This window comes from Olea europaea, chromosome 12 (assembly GCF_002742605.1).
Source record: "Olea europaea var. sylvestris chromosome 12, O_europaea_v1, whole genome shotgun sequence".
Classification (NCBI taxonomy): Eukaryota; Viridiplantae; Streptophyta; class Magnoliopsida; order Lamiales; family Oleaceae; genus Olea; species Olea europaea.
In genome coordinates this window covers 16,750,221-16,777,756 of record NC_036248.1, presented here as the reverse complement: position 1 = coordinate 16,777,756, position 27,536 = coordinate 16,750,221, and the positions used below count along the sequence as shown (strand labels likewise).

General features: G+C 40.7%; 1 long non-coding RNA gene and 1 pseudogene across 1 annotated transcript; one reads left to right on the top strand and one right to left on the bottom strand.

Moving 5' to 3' along the window:
* Window positions 1-43: 43 nt before the first annotated feature.
* On the top strand, window positions 44-26,427 carry LOC111406692 (annotated as a pseudogene).
* Window positions 16,141-17,716, bottom strand: LOC111405898. The gene is made up of 2 exons (XR_002704895.1): window positions 16,805-17,716; window positions 16,141-16,479 (listed from the first exon to the last, which is right to left on the bottom strand). It is a non-coding gene; the product is annotated as an uncharacterized LOC111405898 (long non-coding RNA).
* Window positions 26,428-27,536: the final 1,109 nt, after the last annotated feature.

Genomic DNA, 27,536 nt, shown 5'->3' with positions numbered 1-27,536 from the left:
TGAAATTTCGGATTTCTTTTTTTAGTTGAAATAAATCAATTAAATTGTAGCACAGAAGAAATGGGGAGTCCGGAGAAGAACCAATGCAAGGGAGGTTTCTTCTCAACCATGGCATCCATGTTCAGCAACGCCAAGCATAGATCTGTCAGCGGGTATAAATTGTAACTATTTGTGCACAAAATTTATGTTATATAGGATATTAGTTATCAAATTAATTTCGAAATGTACAAGTAAAATGCGTTTGTGTATTATCCGAAATAAATTAAAGGGATTATGGTAACACTAGAAGTTTTGATTCGGATGGAGTGTTATATGTTAGATTGAGATTTATTTGCATTGCTTCCATATTGTTTCGTGATTGATGGGTGCTGCAACTTGTAGTATGTCCAAAATGGTTTTTGTAAATTTTGCCTTCGAAAAAAGATAATTTGATCATATAATGATCGTATGCGAATCTAACAAGAGTCTAGAATGTGACTTTTTTGCTTTAAGGTATATAACTTTTTGGAAACGGCATTGTAAATAACACAGTAGGACAGCCTCCACAGTGCCAGGTCTCAGTTAGATTTTTTACTTTCTTAGGTTGGCCTTCTGATGAATCAGGCTAAGATAAGTTTATGCTTTGTCGGGATCTGCTTTATTCAGTAAAGATATCCAAGCTCTGCTTGGACTAGTGACAAGATAAAGAAAGCGTGCTCGTGTTTGGCTTCTCAATTTGTACACGGGCTTTACTCACTTTGTCTTTATAGTGACGAAATAAAGAATGTGTGCTCATTGTAAGCTTAACTCTTAAAATGTGTAGATGGAACATCATTTTTTGCCTATTAAATGCTTGGTTTTGGTTAGATTTCTAATATATCTAGTAAATGACTTGTAAGAAGCCGCTATCCATTGGGTTCAATTCAAAATAGATAAACCATTGAGGTTTTTGTCCTATTTTATACATACTGATGTCATGCATTAATTTTTTTTAGCAAATATATATTCATTGCTTCCCTACCTTTCGATTTCTTGTTTATGAAGGTGTGGAAGTTATAAATCCAGAAGGAGGTAAAGAAGATGCTGAAGAGGAGGCCCAGAGAGGAAGATGGAAGCAGGAGGTATGTTGTCCCGTTATCATGTAATTTTTTTTCTCTCTCTTTTGAAAATGTATTTTCTTCAAAACAATGCCATACTTTTACTGGATATAAAAGGGAAATGTTTGTGATAGAATTTCAGTTACAGAAAATATTGAAAAGGTAAGGCAGTTCAGAACCTTAGGTTTCTCATATAATTTGGAAAAGATCTAATATATTATTTTAATGAAATTCACATTTGTAGTGGTTAAGTTTTCTGAGTGTCGATGAAAATTGCATCGTTGAAAAATTTGATTGAAGTTTTAGTCTGTGTAGTGATAGTGGCATGTATTGGAGAGTGTCCTCCTGGTCCGTAGCCAGTAACTGTGGATTCAAGGGTACTAGAAAATGCAGGTTGTTGTTTTTGTTGGACAAAATTGGGAATGACACATTTGCTGGAGAATAATATCCATGAAAGTATTCAGCCTATAAAATGATGAAGCATCCCTGTAAAATATTTGGACAAAGCTGAAAAATACATAGATATTGGATAGTATTGTATGGCACAGAAAGCACTGTTAGGTGAGGAGAGACCGTAAAGGAAAAGAGAACTGTAATATTAAAACATTCTTTCTTGTCCTCACTATACTCCTACCTTGCCACACCTTCCCTTCTTACTGGACTTTAAAGTTTAATACTCATTAATGTGATATTAGCTTTATATTATTTGAGTTCTCTTGTTCTGTACATGGTTGATCACCCTTCTATGTTTTAAATTAAGTTGATTGTGGCTGATAAATATTTAAACTGAGAGATCTATTTGTTTCTCAAAGGAACAAGACGGCTACCAGATGATGATGCAAATTTATATTGGTTCTAACATTGCGCCCATGGTGACACTTCCTGTTCTCATATTTGAGCCCATGACAATGGCTCAAAAAGTGGCAGAGGTTTGTGATATCTTCTTTGCATACTGTTGCTGCTTGTTTAATATTAGGCTGTTCACACCATGCATCTGATAATGCTAATTTTGCAATTCCTCTGCAGTTAATGGAATATTCTTACCTTTTAGATCAGGCAGATGAATGCGAGGATCCATACTTGCTGTTGGGGTATGCATGTGTGTACTTCTTGAATTAACTATACATGCTATTTTTTTTGGCTCTATAAAATTTTGAGGGAAGTTATATGGTGCACTAAGGGAGTTTTTGATTATTTGATATTTCATCATGGGCAATATCTGTTCGCTACGCATACCAACGTACCCGGAAGCCTTTCAATCCAATTCTTGGTGAGACTTATGAAATGATTAACCGTGATGGGATTACATTTGTTGCGGAACAGGTGAATCAATTGCCTATTGGAGTTTTGTTTCCTGCTCTGGTTTACCCTACTATTTTTATCCCTTGTTTCGACTCCCAATACATTGCAAGACTTCTTTTATTTGAACTAAAATAGCAAGTTCCACGTCCAAAGATTTTATAGGATTTGTTGCATTTTGCAGGTGAGCCATCATCCTCCTCCAAGTGCTGGACATGCTGAAAATGAGCATTTCGTTTATGATGTGACTTCTAAGTTGAAAACTAAATTCTCAGGGAACTCTCTTGACATCTATCCCATTGGAAGGTATATTTTGGCGTGGTTGATCTTGACTATTACTGTAACATCCCGAAATTTTCTAGTAAATTTTTTTAATATTTTAGAAAGTATTTAAAAATTCTAGGGCTAAATTGAATGATAGAATAAATATTATTAGAAATTGTATTTAAAATAGTATTATGGGGATTGAAAGTGCAATTTCATAATTGCATATTTGCTCCAGGGTTAAAGTGCAATTTCATAATTGAATATTTTTCCAAGGATTTAAAAGTGTAATTTCATAAACAAAGGAATAATTTCGTATTTGCCCAAGGTCTAACAGTGCAATTTTATAAACCAATCAAATATTTGCACATTACCTTAGCGGTTAAAAGTGCAATTTGATAAATTGCACAATTAGCCCCTAGCATCAACTATAAATATGGGATGATTGTCAAATGAGACATGCCGCCCATTCCTTTCATTTCTTTGGTATGTCTTTTATTTTATTTTATTATTATTATTATTTTTAAAGTTAATTGCTTTTGTTAATTTTTCTATTTATTTATATAATTATTTGTTTTAAGTACTTAATTGGTTTATGAATAGGAATTAAAATTTTTGTTTTAGGGTTCTTTAGTAATTGAGGAAAGATAATATTAGGGTTAAGCTTATTTAACGAAATCAAGGAAGATGAATTATAACTTTTCTATTTCGAAATCTTAACTCTAGAAATTTTAAAATTTATAAACTATTTCAAGATATATTGAGTTTTAGTTTACTTGACTTGTATTATTAAAGATTGTGTAAAATAGATTTGGGAAAAACATGGTAAAAGATGAAATGGAAAAAAAGAAAAGAAAAAAAAAGAAAAGATTTGAAGTAAAGAAGAAGTAGAGAAGAGATAGAAAATGACTTGATATAATAGTTGTTAATTCATGATGAGGGTTATGAAAATTGGGCCACTATAATATTTATATATGTGGACATGGTAAATTCAAAGGGGAAAGAAAACATTCAGCATTTGACATTTAAGCTTAAATTATTTTTGACCTAGTTATATAATAAGATGTGAAGAAAAATGTTATAATGCATAACGTCAATAGTGAGGTATGTTGGAAATTTAATAAAGAAGAATATAAATTGAGTAAGATAATTGGCTAATGGGTCGGTGTGTGTGTATATATAAGAAAAAGAAAAAGTCTTATAGTAAGAGAGAAAAAGTCTACGTATCAATTAAATTCTGTTTGAAAAGGTCTTGTAGTAAGAGATCAAAAAGTCTTGTAGTAGGAAAAATATGTCTCAAGCATGAAATGTAAAATAATATGGTAGTACAATGGCTAGCTTAAATTGTACATGTACTAATTTTACTTTCGAAATTGTAGAATTTATTTAATAATGATAACGAGAATTTCATTTATATTATTATTATTATTATTACTATTTGTTGGTAGTAAACTAGTATCATATTAGTATTCTTATTAGGGATATCTTATTAAGTAACATATATTATCTTATAGATATAGTTTAGATAATTGGGAAATAATATTATAAGATATGATTAATGTAGAGATTATTGTATTAATGCAGGTACTGATCAAGGAAGTCACGGGAAAGGTGAAAATTGATGTTTTTTTAACAACAATACAAGATACATTGATATGTGTAATTATACCTTGATATGCGTAATTATGTGTTTATATGTGGTGATCTCTTTTTACTATATCATATGGTAGCATGTTACATGTGCATTGAGTTTATCTGAAAAACATGGGGATAATTACGTTTTTAAGATCATGCATACTTTTGTTGTCATGCTGATTGAGTTGTAGTTGAAAATTTAGAATGTGAATCCCATTATAGATGTACCGTACTATTGCATCCAAATAATTATACCGCTTTGAGGCTCTTGAAGGTCGCTATACCTCTACACGAAGTCTTCAACTGGCATTGAATTGCCTATACGATTATCCAAACACTTAACTATAAAACCTCTAGTGAATTGACTAGGTTCATGGCGGTTAATACGAGTGCAACCTCCAAGCGGGAAGTTAAAGACCCCCCACTCAGAACGTGGGGGTAGTGGGAATGCCAACGTGGGACACGTGGCACCACGATCGCCCAGCGGTTATTCAGCTCCCAATATCTATAAATACCCCCGAATGTGATACAGGTAAGGGGATTTTTCTCCCTTTTTAGCCATCTGAATTTCAATCACATTTTTTTCAAGTCTATAAACTAATTCTCAAGCCGGAGGTAAAATGGGGGAGGAAGCCCCGCCTTTTTTTCATGTCACACACTCTTGACGGAGTACCCGGAACGCCGAACGCCACCAGGCGGATAGAAGGGTGTTGTTCCATTACCACTTCATTGGCGTCGTCTTTGGGAAACTCTTCCACTGAACACAAAGGTCGTGTCGAGAAGACGAATAAGAAGTGACACGCCTAAGAGCAGCAACGACGGATGCAGAATCATAATCGGTCGCCAGAGGCCCGGATCCGCCACCGCAGTATGTGACGCAAAGCCAGTTTAGCGCCCTAGAGACCCAGTTAGTGGCCACGATGACCCTCTTACAGAATCAAACGCAGAGAGCCGTTCTTCCACCGCATTCGACAGAGGCCCTGCCTCCACCCCAGGAGGCGCACATAGAAACACCGCCTGCCATCCAACCGGTGACCGCAGGCTCGAGGGCTCCAGGTATGACGGTCTTGCAGTCCGTCCCACCCTTGGCGGATCTGGAGTGGAGAATGGAGAAGATCATGACGAAGAAAATTGATGATGCGATATCTAAAAGAAAAGACTAGCGTAGGCAGATGGTCCTAGAAGAGGACCCATTCGCGCCCGAAATTATGGCGGTCCGTTTACCTAAAGGCTTCAAGCAGCCTATGATAGAGGCTTACGACGGGGTCGTAGATCAGCTTGACCATCTGCGGACCTTCGTTGATCTGATGAGACTCTATGCAGCACCCGATGCGGTAATGTGCCGGTCTTTTCCCCCGACTCTCAAGAGGGAAGCCAGAGACTAGGTGGCAACACTTGCCTCCCGGTCTATCCGAACATTTGATAAACTTTCCAGGAGCTTTGTAGCCTACTTTCTGAGTAGCAAGAAAAAGAGGAAGACAGTCATTAGACTGATGTAGGTGGTCCAGGAGGAAGATGAGTCTCTGCAGGAATATTTGGCCGGATTTAGTCGTGCGATCCTTGGAATAGAGGACCTTCAGATGTTGGTAGTGGTGACTGCGTTGATGAATGGAACTCGGAACCGGGCTTTTAAAATGTCACGTTCCAAGAACCCCCCAAAATCAATGTACGACCTATTGAAAAAGGGAGACAAGTATGTTGATGCCGAGGAGGCGGAGAAGGTTACAAAGAACTTCAGAGAGGGATGGGAAGTAGAAAGTCACAAGCGAAAGACGGGGAACGAGCTAAGACCTGCCAACAAAAATAGGCCAAGGAGTGAGTAGATGGTTAAAGGGGCCGCCCAAGATCGACCAGCCAGGCACAAACGAGAGGAGTCCAGGGCGTTCACCCCTTCGAACACCCCACGTGACAAACTATTGATGGAAATACGAGACATGAAAGAGCTAGAATGGCCGAGACCCATGGTAACGCCAGCGGGCAAAAGAAACCAGGGCAGATATTGTCATTTTCACAAAGATCACAGGCATGATATTGAAGAGTGCCTGCAACTGAAGGAGGAGATCGAGCGCCTCCTAAGGCGAGGTCTCCTGGGCAAATATGTGAAGGACAACCGTGGGAAGCAAAAGATGGAGGACCGTCCCCCATCTAGGGTCGGAGTGATAAATATGATTACATGAGGGTTAGCAGGAGGTGGAGATTCAAATTCAGCAAGGAAAAGCTACGCACGCTCTCTCGGGATCTGCTCCATCCAAAAGAAGGCAAGGTTCAGCCAGAGCATCACTTTTGGCGAGGAAGACTTGGTAGGTGTGGCGCACCCCCATGATGATGCCCCAGTAATAGTAAGCGACATAGCTAATTTTGACGTCAAAAGAGTATTGGTTGATGGGGGAAGTGCTGCAAATGTACTCACCTGGGACAGTTTTTTAGGCCTAAAGGTCCCACCTGACAAGTTAAAAATTTTGAACACCCCCTTGCAAGGCTTTGGAGGAGCCACGGTGATTCCAGAAGGTACTGTGGAGCTCCTGGTCACGCTAGGCACATATCCGATCACTGTGGTAATTGTGGCAAGCTTTTTGGTCGTTAAGATCCCCATGGCCTATAATGCAATTTGCGGTCGGCCGTTACTCAACGCAGCTGGAGCCATCCCCTCGACCTATCACCAGGTTCTAAAATTCCCAACCAGCAGGGGAGTCGGGTGTGTGCAGGGGGGGTCAGCAAGCATCCAGGAAATGTTATGTCGACAGTATATCAATCAGAAGAGCCCCATCAGTCATGATGTTAGAAGTCGAACCTCCGAGAGGGCGGATTGAACCACTTAACATGATCGAAAAGCTTTCCATAATGGAGGGCCGGGAGGTCAGGATCGGGGCCGAGTTGGACTCTGACAAAAAAGGGAAGTTGGTGAGGTGCCTGACAGACAACCTAGATGTCTTTGCATGGAGCCCAAGTGATAGCCCAACACTCGCTCAGCATCGCCTCGGAGTTCTACCCGGAGCCAAACCAGTAAAGCAGAAGAAAAGGAACCTCACCCCCGAAAGGCTAGAAATAGCAAGGGCGAAAGTGGAGAAACTACTGCAAGCAAGTTTCATCCGAGAGGTACGGTTCCCCGAATGGTTAGCCAACGTTGTGCTAGTAAAAAAGTCAAATGGGAAGTGACGCATGTGCGTAGATTACACCGGATTAAATAAGGCATGCCGTAAGGACTCATACCCGCTCCCACGGATAGACCACCTTGTCGACGCCACGTCGGGTCACGAGAGGCTCAGCTTCCTAGGCGCTTTCTCGAGGTATCATCAAATCTCTATGACTGAGTGCGACCAAGAGAAGACGTCGTTCATCACAGATTCTGGAACCTACTATTACACTGCCATACCTTTCGGCCTGAAGAATGCAAGGGCAACTTACCAGAGGATGGTGAATAGGGTTTTCCAGGAGTTGATTGGAAATGTCATAGAAGGCTACGTCGATGACATGATGGTAAAAAATATTAAAGCCGTCGACCACGTGGCCTGTCTGTAGAGAGTGTTCAACATAGCCCAACAGAATAATCTGAAATTTAACCTCGAGAAATGTGTTTTTGGTACAGCCGGTGGAAAGTTCTTAGGTTTTATGATCACCCAGCGAGGTATTGAGGCGAATCCCGACAAGATACAGGCAATACTTGAAATGAGAAGCCCCACTATTAGAAAGGAGGTCCAGCGACTGACAGGGCGTGTGACAGCCCTTAACCGTTTTATGAGCTGGTTAGCGGATAAGTGCTACCATTTCTTTAAAGCCATTGGGGGCTCTACAAATTTTGAGTGGACTCAAGAGTGCGAGGAGTCGCTGGAATCCTTGAAGAGGTCACTACAGCAACATCCCATATTAACCAGCCCATGCCCTGGGGACGTACTATGTCTCTATCTCGCAGTGTCGCCACGGGTAGTCAGTGCAGTTCTCGTAAAGGAATTCCCAAAGACACAGAAACCAGTCTATTATGTCAGTCAGGTCCTCAAAGGCGCAGAGACAAGGTACCGTCTGGCCGAACAACTGGTGCTCATATTGATCATTGTGGTCAGAAAATTGAGGCTTTACTTTCAGTCCCATACGGTACAAGTGATGACCGACCGACCCATCAAGCAGATCCTACATCAACCAGAGAGTCCGGAAGACTGCTGAAATGGGCAATTGAAATGAGTGAATTTGAAATTGAATTCAAGCCAATGACCGCCATCAAAGTGCAGGCTCTGGCAGATTTCATTGCTGAGCTCACCACCCCAGCAGAACCCCCAGAAGGACAAAAGACAGATTGGAAGGTTTTTGTGGATGGTTCTTCAAATACGGAAGGATCAGGGGCAGGAATCATAATGATTAGGCCAGACTTCGAGGAATTGGAATACTCACTGCGTTTCGAGTTCCCCGCCACTAGCAACGATGCTGAGTATGAAGCAGTAATCACAGGCCTAGGTCTGGCAACTAGGTTGGGGGTGTCTTCGGTAGAAGTTTGCAGTGACTCGCAGTTGATAGTTGGACAGGTGTCGGGGGAATGTGAGGTAAAACGGGGGAGGAAGCCCCGCCTTCGTTTTTCAGGTCACACACACTTGACGAAGTAGCCGGAACGCCGAACGCCACCAGGCGGATAGAAGAGTGTTGTTCCGTCACCACTTCATTTATTGGGAGCTGGATAACCGCTGGGCGGTCGTAGTGCCACGTGTCCCACGTTGGCATTCCCACTACCCCTACGTTCTGAGTGGGGGGTCTTTAACTTCCCTTTTGGTGGTTGCGCCCGTATTAACCGTCATGGAACCTTGTCAATTCACTAGAGGTTTTATGGCTAAGTGTTTGGATAATCGTATAGGCAATTCCATGCCAGTTGAAGACTTCGCGTAGAGGTAGAGCGACCTTGGGGGGGTCGACAGCTTCGCGTAATGGTAGAGTGCACCCTGGGGATAGTGGTAGAGCGCCCCTGGGGGGTCGATGGTCGTGGATGGTGGTAGAGCACCACTTGGGGATAGTGGTAGAGCACCCCTTAAGGGTCGATGGTCTTGCATCGAAGTGCAGCGATCCATCTTGCTTGTCGCCGAGGGTGGCTTCCTCTACCAACCTATATCATTAGCCCCTATCCCTTGTCGATGTTTTCGGCAAGGGGTAGCAATCTTCTTTATTTGGGTTAGTTTGAATTTTTTTTTTATTGATAAATGAGTAGTTCGTATTAGCAAGTCGAGCAATGCAATCGAAATCAAGTAGCAATTTTACTGTACACATGGCACTCCATCAATGGTCCTAATGTTGGAGGGAATTTTTCCCTCCCAAAAAGTTTGAATTCTTGTGTCTATAAAAGGGGGGGGGGGTGATTTCTACTTTAAAGAATCACTCTCATTTTCTCTCAACATCCTAGGCTTTCTTCCTTCTAAGGTAATTTTTTCTCCTTTTTAATCCAAAGTTTTGCTTTGAGTTTTTGCTCTCTTCATCCTTTTTTTTGTTGCCATGTATAAGACTATTCTTTCTTCTCCTTCCAATGAGAATAGTGATGGGGGTGTAGTGACTTGACCGGACCTTCGTCGGAAGGTACCGGAGGGGGTCCAATCGGCCCACGGGGTGGCTGACCGGTGACCAGCGGGACTGGTCTACCAACCGGCCCCACTAGTTGACAAGCCAAGGGGCTGGTCCGTTGACCAGCCTTTGGGCTGGCTGTCCCCCGGCTTCTCTGATCTTCGTGGACCATCCGGCCCCTCGACTGACTCGCTAGTGACTCGTCCCCTTCGTCCAGTAGATCTCTTTATGACATTGATAGTGAAACTCATTCAATCGGTTCTCATGCGTTTGTCCCAAATTCCCCTAAGAGGCACATTAGTTCTGCCAAGTTTCCAAACCAAAATTTAGAAATTGGGCGAGACCTGGCTGGTGAGGTTGTCCCCTTAGATATCCCAAAAAGTTATAGTCTCTACAATTCCCCACTTAAGTTGGAAAAATGTCTAGGTAAGTATGATCGGGTTGATGACTACGTCTATGAGCCCCCGGTCCTAAAGGACTCCCTGGGTCCGACTCCTGTGAGGTAGTCGTGTACAAGGATGTTATGGACGGGGGTTTCCAGTTCCCCATTCATCCCTTTTTTGTGTCTACTTTTAATGAATTTCACCTTACTCCTAGTCAAATAAAGAGACGGAGGATCACAACTTGCGTTCTGTTTTGGCTTGCGCTCCGGAGGAGGTGATTGAGAGGTATAAGTCCTCAGCTGAGTATGCTAGAGATCTCGAGGTATCTGTGGAGCAGTTTAAGACGTCGTCTGATTATGTTAAGGCTTTGAATTCATATGGGGAGAAGGCGATGACAGCGTCTATCAAACTCTCCATGGAGTGGATTATGGTCGAGCATCCTTCTATAGACCCCTCTGGTCTAGATAGATTTTTTGCGCAGCGCAAGGGGAAGGAGAGTGGAACACAGTCATCCAGGTCCCGTGGACGTTCATCACGAGGTGGTAGTGTGGATGTCTTCCCTTCAAGCTGAAGCATTTCTTAGTTGTTCCCTTTGCTAGATTTTCCTTTTTTCGTGTTTACTTTTGTTTAGTCTCATTGTCTCCTACATGTCCAGGGTGTGGACAAGAGTTTCTTATATGTGTAAATATATTTTTCGTTCGCTATTATTAGTGTTGAGTGCATTGTTCTTTCAACTTGCCGTTTCTCGTGTCGTCCCTCTTCTTTTTCCTTTCACTGTTTGATGGTGCGGGGGAGTGGCTTTTTATCAGGCTAGAGTTCAATGGTCGATGGCCCTAGCCAATTTTAGTCTTGTGTTACCCCGTGCCTAGCCGCGTAGGCTATGTCGACGGTCGGGATAGGGGTCTAACGGTTAAGGGCTTCAGCCGATCTTTGGCTTGTTAAGGCTCTTCGCCTAGCCGCGTAGGCTATGTCGACCGTATGTCTTCATGGGATGAGGGGGTCTGAGACTGCATATCGGTACATAAAAATACTTGGATTCGTGAGCTCAGAAGGCGCATCGGGACGTCCCAGCTAGGCTGGCCCTTCCTTAGCGCTCTCATCACTTGCTACTACCAAGGTTTTTCATTGAATAAACAAATGCAACTAAGGGTGCCTTCGTGAGGCATTAGATAGAGAGAATTAACAAGGCAATCTATCTACTGTATTTACAAAAACGTAGCTCATGCGTCTATTCTAAAATCTACTGGTAGTATTTTTTGAGATGCTCTGTGTTTCACGGTCTACCCAGTGGTCGTCCCTTCATGCCTTTCAAGCTGTAAGCCCCCTTTCCTAAGCTGCGGATAACTTCATATGGGCCTTCCCAATTTGGTCCGAGTTTTGCTGGGGGGTGTCCTGCTGCTGCCGCGTCTCTTAACACGAGGTCCCCTTGTTGAAAGATTCTTGGTCTCACTCTCCGATTGAAGTATTCAGTAACTCTCCGTTTATAGGTCATCATCTTTATTGCCATATTCTTCCTTACTTCTTCTAGTAGGTCGAGTTCTCCTCTGGTCGTGGTGTCATCGGGCTATCTGACTTTCATCCTGCCTGTCTCACTCAAAATTTCAACTGGGACTACGGCTTCCATCCCTAAGGTTAGTCTGAATGGTGTCTCCCCGGTCGGCTCTCATGGAGTCGTGTGGTACGCCCATAGCACATTGGGTAGCTCGTCTGCTTAAAGCCCCTTCTCGTTTTCCAATCTGGTCTTTAGATCCCAAAGAATGACTCGGTTGGTCACTTCAGCTTGCCCGTTCGATTGTGGGTGAGCGACCGAAGTCAGTCTATGGTCGATGTGATAATTTGCACAAAAAGTTTTGAAGCTATGATTGTCAAATTGTCTGCCGTTATCTGTCACCATTACCCTGGGTATCCCGAATCGACATATAATAATTTTCCATACAAAACCCTGTACTTTTGCAGTCGTGATGGTCGCAAGTGGTCCTGCTTCTACCCATTTGGTGAAGTAGTCGATGGCGACCAACAAAAACTTCCTTTGCTCCTTGGCTAAAGGTAGAGGCCCTAAAATGTCCATCCTCCACTGAAAAAATGGGCACACCCCAAAAATGGCTGTCTGTTGCTCGACTGGGATGTGGATAAAATTTTCGTGTCGTTGACATGTGTCACACTTTCTTACTAGTTCTTTGGCATTTCTTTTCATGGTTGGTCAATAGTAACCTTACCGTAGAATTTTGAAAGCAAGGGATGTTGCCCCTTGGTGGTTACCAAAAGTCCCAGCATGTACCTCAAACAGTATCTCTTTAGCTTCTGAGGGTCGTATGCACTTCAGATATGGCATGGTGAAACCTCGCTTGTAAAGTTGCCCATCAATGATGGTGAATGAGGTTGCCCGAGCTCTCACCCTCCTTGCTTCAGAGGGATCTTCCGGTGTTTTATTTTTTGTGAGATATTTGATTAACAGATCCATCCAGCTTTCCTCGTACTCAATATTTTTCACCTCGACCCAGCGTTGGATGCTGGGTTGTTGTAAGACTTGCACGTTCGCTGTTCGCGGCAGATTTCTTGGGTTTGCCAATGTGAGTTTCGCTAGCGCGTTTGCCCGCTCATTTTCCTTTCGTGGGACCTGTCATCCTGAAGCTCGCGAACCCCCTTTGCAGATTCCTTACTTTCATCAGGTAGGCTGCCATCTTCCCATCCTTATCCTCATATTCCCCCGACACCTGTCCAACTATCAGCTGTGAGTCACTGCAAACCTCCACTGAAGACACCCCCAGCCTAGCTGTCAGACCTAGGCCTGTGATTACTGCTTCATACTCAGCATCGTTGTTAGTGGCGGGGAACTCGAAACGCAATGAGTATTCCAATTCCTCGGAGTCTGGCCCAATCAGTATGATTCCTTCCCCTGATCCTTCCGTATTTGAAGAATCGTCCACAAAAACCTTCCAATCTGTCTTTTGCCCTTCTGGGAGTTCTGCTGGGGTGGTGAGCTCAGCAATGAAGTCTGCCAGAGCCTGCGCTTTGATGGCGGTCCTTGGCTTGAATTCAATGTCAAATTCACTCATTTCAATTGCCTATTTTAGCAGTCTTCCGGACGTCTCTGGTCGATGTAGGATCTGCTTGATGGGTTGGTCGGTCATCACTTGTACCATATGGGACTGAAAGTAAGGCCTCAATTTTCTGACCACCAGTTGTTTGGCCAGACTATACCTTGTCTCTGCGCCTTTGAGGACCTAACTGACATAGTAGACTGATTTCTGTGCCTTTGAGAATTCCTTTACGAGAACTGCATTGACTGTCGTGGCGACACTGCGAGGTAGAGACATAGTACGTCCCTAGGGCAGGGGCTGGTCAATATGGGAGGCTGCTGTAGTGACCTCTTTAGGACCGGGGGCTCTATAGACGCAATCATCAACCCGGTCATACTTACCTAGACATTTTTCCAACTTAAGTGGGGAATTGTAGAGACTGACCTTTTAGGATATCTAGGGGGACAACGTCACCAGTTGGATCTTGCCCAATTTCTAAATTTTGGTTTGGAAACTTCGTAGAACTAATGTGCCTCTTAGGGGAATTTGGGATTAACGCCTGAGAATTGATTGAATGAGTTTCACTATCAATGTCATAAGGAGATCTACCGGACGAAGGGGGCGAGTCACTAGCGAGTAGGGTCGAGGGTCCGGATGGGCCACGAAGATCAGGGAAAGTCGGGGAAGGGCTAGCTCGCTGGTCATCGACCGGCTACCCTGTGGGCCGATCGGACCCCCTCCGGTACCCTCCGACGAAGGTTCGGTCGAGTCACTACACCCCCTGTCACTATTCTCATTGGAAGGAGAAGAAAGAATAGTTTTATACCTGGCAACAAAAAAAAAGGATGAAGAGAGCAAAAACTCAAAGCTAGACTTTGGATTAAAAAGGAGAAAAAATTACCTTAGAAGGGAGAAAGCCTAGGATGTTGAGAGAAAATGAGAGTGATTCTTTGAAGTAGAAATCACCCCCCTTTTATAGACACAAGAATTCAAACTTTTTGGAGGAAAAATTCTCTCCAACATTAGGACCATTGATGGGGTGCCATGTGTACAGTAAAATTGCTACTTGATTTCGATTGCATTGCTCGACTTGCTAATACGAATTACTCATTTATCAATAAAAAAAGCTGAAAAAGAAAAATTTTCAAACCAACCCAGATAAGGAAAATTGCTATCCCTTGCCGAAAACATCGACAAGGGGTAGGGGCTAATAATATAGGTTGGTAGAGGAAGCCACCCTCGGTGACAAGCAAGATGGATCGTTGCACTTTGATGCAAAACCATCGACCCTTAAGGGGCACTACTATCCGCAAGTGGTGCTCTACCACCATGCACGGCCATCGACTCCCCAGGGGCGCTCTACCACTACCCTTAGGGGGCGCTCTACCACTACGCGAGGCCGTCGACCCCCCCAAGGTCGCTCTACCTCTACGTGGTCTTCAACTGGCATGGAATTGCCTATACGATTATCCAAACATTTAGCCATAAAACCTCAAGTGAATTGACTAGGTTCCATGGCGGTTAATACGGGTGCAACCTCCAAGCGGGAAGTTAAAGACCCCGCACTCAGAACGTGGGGGTAGTGGAAATGCCAACGTGGGACACGTGGCACCACGACGGCCCAGCGGTTATTTAGCTCCCAATATCTATAAATACCCTCGGATGTGATACAGGTAAGGGGATTTTCTCTCATTTTAGCCATCTGAATTCCAATCACATTTTTTCCCAAGTCTATAAACTAGTTCTCACGTCGGAGGTAAAACGGAGGAGGAAGCCTCGCCTTCGTTTTTCAGGTCACACACCCTTGACGGAGTAGTCGGAACGCCGAACACCACCAGGCGGATGGAAGGGTGTTGTTCCATCACCACTTCATTGCTAATGATATAGGTTGGTAGAGGAAGCCACCCTCGGCGACAAGCAAGATGGATCACTGCACTTCGATGCAAGGCCATCGACCCTTAAGGGGTGCTCTACCACTATCCCCAAGTGGTGCTCTACCACCATGCACGGCCACCGACCCTCCAGGGGCGCTCTACCACTACCTCCAGGGGGCGCTCTACCACTACGCGAGGCCGTCGACCCCCCCCTAAAGTTGCTCTACCTCTACGCAAAGTCTTTAACTGGCATGGAATTGCCTATAGGATTATCCAAACACTTAGCCATAAAACCTCTAGTGAATTGACTAGGTTCCATGGCGGTTAATATGGGCGCAACCTCCAAGTGGGAAGTCAAAAGATCCCCCACTCAGAATGTGGGGGTAGTGGGAATGCCAACGTGAGACACGTGGCACCACAACCGCCCAACGGTTATCCAGCTCCCAATATCTATAAATACCCTCGGATGTGATACAGGTAAGGGGATTTTTCTCTCTTTTTAGCCATCTGAATTCCAATCATATTTTTTCCAAGTCTAAAACTAATTCTCACGCCGAAGGTAAAACGGGGAAAGAAGCCCCGCCTTCGTTTCCGTCACCACTTCAACAGTAAAATCAAAACATATCAAGAAAATCAAATTAATAATATAAAGAATTAAAAGAATCGCCAAATTTATATTATACCAAAAGAGAAATTGTATCACAAAATATATCTCATAACTAGTCATATGACTATCCAAAAATTTTGGTCAAAAGAAATGCCTACAGATTTTTTTCAAAAAGTTCTCTTGGTCTATTCACTACCCTCTTTTACTGGGCACCATTTTCCTATTTTACATAATGTCACCTTGCTGTCTATTCCACGTACATCATAGTATTTACATGATGACAAGTAACCAGATCATAAACATCAATCATTACCATCACGAAATCCTTACCGTTTTCAAAAGTTTCAATCCCTTCTTCCTCGTCAACAACCGTATAAAAACGTGTATAGAGAGTACGCCTATATATAACATGTATTGCCGTGAGGTCCTTAGTAATTTCGACATGTCTGGTTGTTCTAATAGTTTTAGTTTCTCTTGGTGCCATCAACAATACAAAATACAAACAAAAATGCTACGAGTATAGGAAACTCGTTAGAGGTGTAGGATTTCAAATAATGATGACATTGCATAAAAAAAAAAACAAAAATAATACTTCACCTGTATTTCCCCCACATCCAAAGTCTCTTCTATTTCTCCCAAATCACCCACGAAATTTCTTTCCCAAACCAATCTTCCCGTCGCTGTGCTCACCATCACCGTCGATCAGCACTACCGCATACGAGGTGAGCACTCCCTTCACAACCGCAGTCATCTCCATCGATGCTAACAAGCTGCCTGCAAACAGAAAAGCTGACGCCGCACTAAATCCTTAAATAAAACTCAACATAAAGCAAGAAAAACTGAACACAAGTTTAAGCTAACCTTCTTCCATTGGTGCCGGCTCAATTGCTTACCCACCCAATAAACAAAATAGCAACCAGTACAAGGACAAAGCACAAATGGGAAGAATTTATGTAAGCAAAACTTGTACTTTGTGCTGAAGAAAAATCCAAAAAAATGAAGAGTAATAAAACGGGAGTATTATGTGGGTAACGAGAAAGAGGGTTGGGGTAGCCATGAATGAGCACAGAGAAGCTAACCAATTGACAACCCAAGAAAGAAGATGGGAGAATACCTTTGTCTGCCATTATCGGTGACTGCAAATTTTGGAATTCTTGGTGAGAATAGCATCGACTTTCTGTTTGCATACAACTCGGAGATGCGTCGATCAATTGCTCGGATTTTGGCCGGATATGGGTGAGCGATCAGTGGCGGGACTCGACGCCAATTTTGGCGGAAATGGTGGAATGAGAAGCTGTCCTTTTCTGCGTTTTGCTTTCTCAGCCTTATGTTTTTTTCTTTTTTTGCTTTTTGTATGCCACGTCATTAATTTTTCAAATCCTATACTATTCCTGTAATGAGTTTTCTGTACTCATAGCACTACTCAAATAAAAAGCATGAACTATAAAGTTAGGTAAATATGATGATGCAATGATGGATGTCAAGCATAAGTGGGCCCAAATCCTTATTATAGGGTACCGTATGAGCTCCAAATAACATGGTCTTTTCTTACACACAAACCAATATCAACGCATCCATCGTTGCCCATTGAGACTAAGGATGCCACATTAGAATATTATATATACAAATTCAAGGCCTGGTCTACTATATACAGCCTTCCAGGTGCCTATCCGCAGTCCCAAGGGACCTCTTGACATTGTCCGTATACAGGTGCCAAACTCCAAATACCCTATCCTTGGCTACCTTTAATGACTGTCACGAGCTTCAAAGTGGTATAGTTATTCGGAAATAATAGTACAGTACATCTATTATGGGATTCACATTCAAAATTTTCAACTGCAACTCAATCAGCATGACAATAAAAGCATGCATGATCTTGAAAACGTAATTATCCCTATATTTTCCAAATAAACTCAATGCACACCTAACATGCTAACATGTCACATAGTAAAATGAGACAACCACATAATTACACATATTAATGTATCTTGTACTCTAGTTGAAAAACATCAATATTTACCTTTTTCGTGACTTCCTTGATCAATATCTACATTAATACAATAATCTCTATATTAATCATATCTTATCATATTATTTTTTCAATCATCTAAACTAAGCCTATAAGATAATATATGTTACTTAATAAGATGTCCCCAATAAGAATACAAATAATGATACTAGTTTACTACCAACAAATAGTATTAATAATAACAATAATATAAATGAAATTCTCGTTATCGTCATTAAAGAAATTCCTTAATTTCGAAAATAAATTTAGTACATAGACAATTTAAGCTTGCCATTGCACTACCATATTATTTTCTATTTCATGCTTTTACCATATTTTCCCCAAATCTATTTTACACAATCTTTAATATTGCAAACTAATTAAACTCAATATATCTTGAAATAGTTTATAAATTTTAAAATTTCTAGATTTAAGATTTCGAAATAGAAAAATCATAATTCATTTTCCTTGATTTTGTTAATTAAACTTAACCCTAATATTATTTTTCCTCAATTAGTAAAGAACCCTAAAACAAAAATTTTAATTCCTATTTATAAACCAATTAAGTACTTAAAATAAATAATTAATTAAATAATTATCTAAATAAATAGTTAACTAAAAAAATTAACAAAAGTAATTATCTTTAAAAGAAAGACATTAAGAAATGAAAGGGATGAGTGACATTTCTCATTTGACGATCATCCTCTATTTATAGTTGATGTTAGGGGTTAATTGTGCAATTTATCAAATTACACTTTTAACCCCTAGGGTAATGTGCAATTATTTGATTGGTTTATAAAATTGCACTTTTAGACCTTATGCAATTATTCCTTTGTTTATGAAATTGCACTTTTAAATCCTTGAACAAATGTGTAATTATGAAATTGCACTTTCAATCCACATAATACTGTTTTAATTGCAATTCCTAATAATATTTATTCTATCATTCAATTAAGTCCCTAGAATTTTTAAATGCTTTCTAAAATATTTACTAGAAAATTTCGGGATATTACATTATCCCCCACTTAAAGAAATTTCGTCTTCGAAATTTAAAACTTACCAAATAATTCTGGATATTTAATCTTCATATCTTCTTCTCGTTCCCATGTTGTTTCTTCTAAAGTTTGATTTCTTCACAAAACTTTGACAAGTAGAATATGTTTATTCTGTAATTGTTTGACCTCTCGAAGTAAAATTTTTACTGGTCTTTCTTTATATGTTAAATTAGTTTTTAGATCCTCGTGCCATATTTTCTGAGCTTATTATTTGCTTTCAGTAATTCCAATGTGAATGTACTGCCTTAATTGATTCAACTTTGGTCAATATTGTGTTCTTGCTTATTTTCTCTTCAATTTTATAATGACAATTACAATCTAGTTGTGCATTCCTGACACAGGACTCGTGTGACTCTTAAAAGAGATGGGGTTGTCCTGGATTTGATTCCACCTCCTACTAAGGTTAACAATTTGATTTTTGGACGAACCTGGGTGGATTCACCAGGAGAAATAGTCATGACAAATTTAACAACTGGAGATAAAGTTCTCTATTTTCAACCTTTTGGTTGGTTTGGGTATGTTGGTTCTCATTTAATCTTTCATTTTCTCAACCTTAGCTGCACTCTTATTTGTTTATTGAAATCTTTATGATTATCTGGAAAAAGTCGTCACTTGCTTTTCATGAAGAGTTAAAAGCCATTGATTTGTTAGTTAAAAGTCTAACTGAACGTCTCAGCTTTCTCCTGTACTGGTTTTGGAAAGGTATTGTAGAACTTAGCTTTAGAGATACTGGGTGGGTAGTTTCTTCTATCAGAGTACTAAGAGAATGAAAAATTTCAATTTGATTGTTGATGCTTTTGATTGTTGCCACTAGTTCATCTAGTTTTGCAAATTGCAATACTAAGAAGATATTTATTTTCGTCACAAACATAGGCAATGCTCCTACCAGCTGCTTTTGATGTTAACATACCCTTTATAGGGTGCAGAGCTAATAGATATGAGGTATATGGATGATAGAACCTCGATTCATGCAACATACCAAAGGCGCAAACAAGGATCAAGGGGAATTGGCACAATTGTCGGAACAATTGCATAATTACAGCACCAATTGTAGTTACTAATTGCATAATTACAGCACCAATTGCAGTATAAATAAGGGGAATAATCACGTTACCAGAATCTAGAAATTGGGAGAGTGTGGGCCTCTCGAATGTCCATTAATCTTTGAGTCATGGAGATTCGGGTTGCCTTTGAGACCTTAGCAGCGCCAATTGGGGAGATCTCAGAGGCCATATTGGAGGGCCATTTCATCAATGGGCTGTCTCCAGAAATTAAGGCCGAGATCCGTGTGTTGAAGCCCAGGGGGTTGGAGCAAATCATGGAGCTGGCCCAACGCATTGAAGAAAGGAATCATGCCATGCAGGCCCATTTTTGTGGCTCTGGCCCAGTGCGAAATAAAGCAAATACCAATCGAAATTGGCAAAATTCCCCTTACCGACGTACGACCTTAAACGCACCAACCACCAATCCACGTCCTGCAATGTCAATTGAAAATCGAAACATTGCTCCTGTCGGCGTAGCCTCTTTCGGTTTCAAAAAGCTTAGTGAGGCCGAATTTAAGAATAAGCGAGAGAAGGGACTTTGCTTCCGCTGTGACGAGAAATACTCTATTGGGCACAAGTGCAAATCCAAAGAACTGCAAGTGCTGCTGATTCATGATGAGGAGATAGAAGGATTGGGAAGTGAAGAGAGGCGCGAGGAACAGGATGAATGTGGACGAGCAGTTACCAGTGAAGTGGTTGAGTAATCAATGAACTCGGTGGTAGGGCTCACCCTGCCTCAAACCGTGAAAGTGAAAGGTGCGATTTCGGGTGAAGAGGTAGTTGTGCTAATTGATTGCGAGGCTAGTCACAATTTTATTTGTGCTGAGATAGTACAGAAGCTGGGATTGCCAAGAACTAATACAACTGGATATGGGGTAATCATGGGCACGGGTATGGTAGTGCAAGGAGCGGGGGTGTGCAAACGAGTGCAATTATCCCTCCAAAACATTGAGATAGTGGAAGATTTTCTTCCCTTGGATTTGGGGAGCTCTGATGTGATTCTAGGGATGAAGTGGCTATCATCCTTGGGACCAACCAAAGTTGATCGGAAAACTCTAACGATGAAGTTCCAGGTTGGGGGTACTACCATGACTTTGCAAGGGGATCCAAGCTTGAGTAAAACGTTAGTCACCTTGAAGGCCATGATGAAAGCTTTCAAGGAAGGAGGTGAGGGTGTGTTTCTTGAATTAGGCAGCATGGAGGTCGAGCTTGGACAGGCACAGATTGAGCCACCAATAGAAATTATAGAGGTGTTAAGTGAATTTGGGGAGGTTTTTAAAGAGCCTGAAGGGCTGCCGTTGCAACAAGATAAGGATCGTGCCATCCACTTGCAACCAGGAATAACCCTTATATGTGTGAGGCCATACCGTTACCCTCATGTTCAGAAAAATGAGATCGAGAAATTGGTTAAAGAAATGCTAATAGTCGGGATTATTAGGCCAAGTACCAGTCCTTTCTCAAGTCCAGTTTTATTAGTGAAGAAAAGAGATGGAGGATGACGCTTCTGTGTAGATTATAGAGCCATAAACAAGGTAACGGTACCGGATAAGTTTTCTATTCCGATGATCGACGAATTGTTGGATGAGCTACATGGGGCGACAATCTTCTCTAAACTCGATCTAAAGGCTGGTTATCATCAAATTCGGGTCAAATCGGAATATATCCCAAAAACGGCATTCAGGACCCACGAAGGGTATTATGAGTTCTTGGTAATGCCGTTCGGATCGACGAACACACCAGCCACATTCCAGTCACTCATGAATGAAGTATTTAAAGAACAGTTGAGGCGATTTGTTCTCATTTTTTTTGATGATATTTTGATATTCAGTCGAAGTTTAGAGGATCATGCGGAGCATCTGAGGAGTCTTGCAGCTGCTAAGACAACATCGGTTGTATGCCAATCGCAAGAAATGTAGCTTCGATCAACTAGAATTAGAATACTTGGGGCATTGCATTTCACACAGGGGTGTGGCCGCAGACAAGTCAAAGATTCAAGCAATGGTAGACTGGCCTAATCCCTGCTCATTGCGAGAGTTGAGGGGATTTTTGGGCCCCACAGGGTATTACCGCCGTTTTGTGAAGGATTATGGTAAATTAGCATGGCCATTAACAGAAAGGTTACGCAAAAAATTGGGATGAAGAAGCAAAGCAAGCGTTCAGAACACTGAAAACAGTCATGACATCTGTACCAGTCCTCGCCATTCCGGACTTCACCCGCCCCTTTAGTGGAGACAGACGCTTCGGGTTTTGACGTGGGAGCTATGTTAATGTAAGACCATCATCCTATTGCATACTATAGCTGTGCGCTTAATCCAAAAGGGAAGTCAAAGTCAACTTATGAAAGAGAATTGATGGCGATTGTGTTTGTGGTGCAAAAATGGAAACACTACTTGCTTGGTCACAAATTCTATGTGCGAACGGACTAGAAAAGTTTAAAATTCTTATTGGAGCAACGAGAAGTGAACTTAGCGTACCAGAAATGGTTACTTAAGTTAATGGGTTATCAATTTGAGGTTCAATATCAACCGGGGAAGTGAAAACAAGGTTGTTGATGCCCTTTCCCGCATCAGCTCTTCCACCGAGTTAATGGTAATATCAGCTCCTGCAGTAGTACAACTAGACATTCTTCAAGAACTCAGGCAGAGTCCTCCTAGCAGACCAGATTTTGCAGTGGTAAATGGCCAGCTGCTATTTAAAAGGAGTCTATTTCTACCCAAAGGGTCATCACTGATTCCGTTAATGTTACAAGAGGGGCACGACAGCAAGATTGGAGGACACTCCGGCTATCGAAAAACTTACAAACGCATCTCCGAAAATGTCTATTGGGAAGGGATGAAAGCTGATATTCAACGTTATGTGAACCAATGTGTAGTTTGTCAACAAAACAAGTATATCGCACTATCACCAGGGGGTTATTGCAGCCGCTATCGATTCCTAATCAGGTTTGGGAACACATAGCCTTGGATTTCATCGAAGGGCTTTCGAAATCAGGCAACATGGACACAATCTTGGTAGTAGTGGACAGATTAAGCAAATATGGCCATTTCATAGGGCTTAAACACCCTTTTATGGCGTCAAGTGTGGCTGGAATTTTTATTAAAGAGGTAGTGCGTCTACATGGAGTACCCTGCTCTATAGTGTCGGATGGAGAAAATATTTTTGTAAGCCATTTTTGGGAAGAATTATTTCGTCTGCAAGGTATGAAACTCAATCGTAGTACAGCTTACCATCCTCAGTCTGATGGACAGTCAGAAGTACTAAATCGTACCCTAGAAACATATCTCTGTTGCTTTTCGGGGCGTTCGAAGATTCGATCATTTCTCTATGATTTCTCTTGCACTGCCCCTTTCAATGGGTTTCGAAGATCAAAATCCTTTATTGGCCCATAAACTGACCTAGGGAAATCCATCAACTCAATTTGATTATTCTTTCTTTGCTTTATCACGACCCAAATCTTGGTTCAGTTGGTTACCTTGGGCCGAGTTATGGCATAACACTTCCTTCCACACGGCAAACAAGACTACTCCCTTCCAGGTTTTATATGGGCGCGAACCTCCTGCTCTGCTAAGGTTTGAAAAATGATCCACCCTAGTTTCAGCAATAGAACAACAACTCCTTGAAAGGGATTGGGTTGTAGAGGAATTGAAAACACATCTACTACAAGCCCAGACGAAGATGAAGAGCATAGCTGACCGCAAGAGAAGGAATGTTCAATTTAATGTTGGAGATCTTGTGTATTTGAATATTAGACCATATCGTCGCAAATCCTTAACTGTGCGACCTAACGAAAAGTTAGCACCACGATTTTATGGTCCATTTGCGGTGGGTCAGAGGATTGGCAAGGTTTCTTATAAGCTAATTCTTCCTCCGACGTGTAACATTCATCCCGTATTTCATGTATCCAAGCTATGTAAGGCAAAAGGAGTAGTGCAGGCTGTGAAAGAAGTACCCAGCCAATTAAGTGAGGAGTTGGAGATGTTGGCTGAACCAGAGACATTACTTGGGGTGCGACTTGGCGTAGGTAGCAATATTCGAGGCTTGGATGTTTTAATACAATGGAAGGGGCTACCCCACTTGAAGCTACTTGGGAGTCTTACGACATGATTAAGCAACAGTTTCCTTCCTTTCACCTTGAGAACAAGGTGAAACTTATGGGGTGGAGGTAATGATAGACCCTCAATCCACGCAACATACCAAAGGCGCAAGCAAGGATCAAGGGGAATTGGCACAATTGCAAGAACAATTGCATAATTACAGCACCAGTTGCAGTTACCAATTGCATAATTACAGCACCAATTGCAGTATAAATAAGGGGAATAATCACGTTACTAGCATCCAGAAATTGGGAGATTCTTTGGGAGAGTGTGGGCCTCTCGAATGTCCATTAATCTTGTTATTTTTTTCCTTTTTTTAACAAAGAATCTGCTTCCCTGATCGCAGGTTCGTTCCTCTTGTAATCACTGTTTGGTGGTTAAATTCTCATAATAAAACTCTTGTTCTGTTTTGGATCTATCAATGGATATGTCTATAATGCTCAAGAGGAACCTAAAATATTGATGACTAGAAAATGGAATGGGTCAATGACCTATCAACCATGTGATTTGGAAGGGGAACCTCACACTGGCACAGAACTGAAAGAGGCTGATTTCGTAAACCTGCTGATTTGTTTTTTATAGTGCATATTAAACTATTTAATGTATGTTTGTTCATTAACTATTCCGTCTCACTACAGAATCACGGCACGTGTTTCACTTATTTTGTGCAATACCAAACTATTTCCTTTATGCTTATTGATTAACTATCCATCATGCAATCACGACTCGTATCTTTGCAGTAATTTAAAAATTTTACTTCATTGAGTTGGGTTATGGGAGAATGCTAAATGATAACTTACTTTTATGCTTTTTCTCAATAGTTTCTGTCCAGCTTTGTTTATTGGACATGCTGGGGAAAAGTTGGTGGATTAAAATGTTAAAAGAACTAGAAAACAATATTCTGGCAGATCATGTTTGTCATTACACTCGTTGTGTAGGGTCTTCTAACAGCACTAGTCTTTGTTCTCTTTTCTAATTATCTTAATCTTCTATCAATATCATATTTCTGTGCTGCTTTTGTGCATTTGATGGATTTCACTCAAGGCAATTTCCACAGTAGATAGTTTTTTACTCCACCCCCCACCCCCCCAAAAAAAAATAAAAAATAAAAAAATGCTTTTCTTGCAAAAGCTACTAAAACAATAAAGGTTTTTGTATAACATTATAGTTTAATGGTTGTTGATTCTGGCTTTAGTGGTATTGGAATGAATGATGAGTGACTGGAAATCAGGGGCGGAGCCAGGTCAGTGCGGGCAAAATTTAATCAAGGTCGAACTTTTCGGTTATATATTCAATGATATTACGACAATGTTAAAAATGATATAACATCAATACTAATAAGATGATCATCTTCTTCCTAATTCTAGGATTAGTAGCAAATTGTGTAATATCAAAATTCATTTTATTCAATATCTCTACATCAATATTTTCTACAAAATATTTTCTTTTAAAGAATCTTTCTATCAGCACTTCACACTAAAATAAATCACAAGTGACAATTAAATACTAGTTGATAAGAAAATAACTACTAATTTTTACAAATTGGTAGAACACCATAAATCATCACTAATTGTTTAACTAATTGACAAAAATCAAGATTTCAAAAATTCATCACAAATATTATCAATATTCAACATTCACATAATCAAAATTTTTAATATTAAACAGAAAAATCAAATGATCAAGAAATTTTTTGCTGCAAATTTGAGGGCCAAGAAAATGTGGGTTTTAGAAAAGAAATGAACTTTGAAAATATTTCGAAACGAGGGTAGATTAAAAAAAATTTAATTTCTTGCCGAGGGAAAAGAGTAAGAAAATGTCACCGTGCACTTGGAGTTGGGGTAAATTAGTGTATAGTCTGAACTATAAATAAATGAAAAATCCAATATTTAAAAAAAAGAAAAGAAAAAAAAAAGGATAAAATTGGATTGACTATGGGCTTGGACCAAAAGACCAGTGCCCGCACTGGACACTGAATGGCTCTGCCCATGCTGGAAATGATTATGCAGGTTTGGTATCTTGTAGGAACTCGTGAAAATGACAAATTTCAGTATACTTACTGTGGACATAAAATAAACAGCTTTGACACTGCTCCAAAGAAGTTGTTAGCTTCGGATTCTCGGCTGCGTCCTGATAGAGGGCACTTGAGAAAGGTGAACTCACGAAAGCTGGTGCTGAAAAGAGCAGCTCTCTCTCCCCATGTGTGTTTACGCGCGCGCATGCACATATAATCCTACACTTGAGAAAGTAATGATTAGTTGGCGGAAACTACATATCCTGTCAAGGAATGCTAAATTGTCAAGCAAGTCTGCAGTCCTGTCATATATATTATCAACTAGTTGATTTTGGATATTAAAGCAACAGTCATCCTATGAGCAACTGCTGATGCGGCTTAATAATATCATTTCCCATTTGTGCCCGTCTGTCTTTTTCACCTTTTTTATGTAATTATGTGCTTTTAGCAAACACTTGCTCATGTTTTTGTTACACTGCTTACCAAATAAGTTATAGATTAAAATTTTTGAGTTTTGCAACAATTAACTGTTTGTTTACGATGTAACAGACTGGAAATCTTGGCCTTTGCATAGACATAATCCTTCATGTTTACTTTGTCAATCAGTGGTAAAATATTTCCTAGGTTCCTTTGGGTATCGTAGACGATATGAGTGGTTTTGATATAGTTCTTTAGAACTGATGGGTTTGCTATGCTATTATCTCTGGCTTGCTATAGTCCATGCAAGAAAGGAGGGTCAATGAAGTTTCGACCTTCGGGAACTATTTTCTCATTATTTTATTTATTTGTTTATTTATTTATTTATTTTTGTTATTACAACATTTTTGCTTCTTACTCTTTTTGTCGTTACAATGGGAAGTACACTAACCATCGAGCTGCTATTGATTCATCAGATGCCATTGATTTAAAGGACATCCAGTCTACTGAATTTAATCCATGGCAGTATGGCAACTTATCCAAGGATTGAGATTGTGCTAAATTTGTTCCGTTGGATCCTGCAGTTGGACAACTTTTCGCAATGAAGGTAAAGGTAGTTGTTTTTTGTGAGCAGGTGTACACTATTTCTCATGATTTTGCTTAATAGATTATACTACTATCGTGCACTTTCTACTTTATAATTTATTGTCACATTGTTATTGATGAATCATTGCTTCCATGCATGTTTGAGAGTTGTTTAATCAATTTAAATTATAAATAAATAGAAATGAGTGGTGGATAAATGGGTAGTACTTCTAAATTCTAAGAAATATAACATATATGTCCTCACATTCCTCTGACTTATTACTAGTAATCTCTTTAGGGTTTCAAACTCAACAATGGCCCTCTTCAGGTACTTGTACAATCGATGTCACACAGATAATTGACTGTTTATAAGTTATTTATAACATAGGCTTAGACTATTGATGCACCTCGCTCTAGACCGTGGATGAGAAGTATTAAGGAATATGATTCAAGTGATTACAATCATGGAATTACTTTATAGGTTGATAGATCAAGACTAAGTTCAAGTCAAAGGTAATAGGATTATTGCAAAGTGTACATAATAAACGTACATAAAGAATGACATAATGTGACGTGGAGGAAAAAGATTGGTTGAAAAAATTTTGCAGCCTACCATATTTGCATCTTACT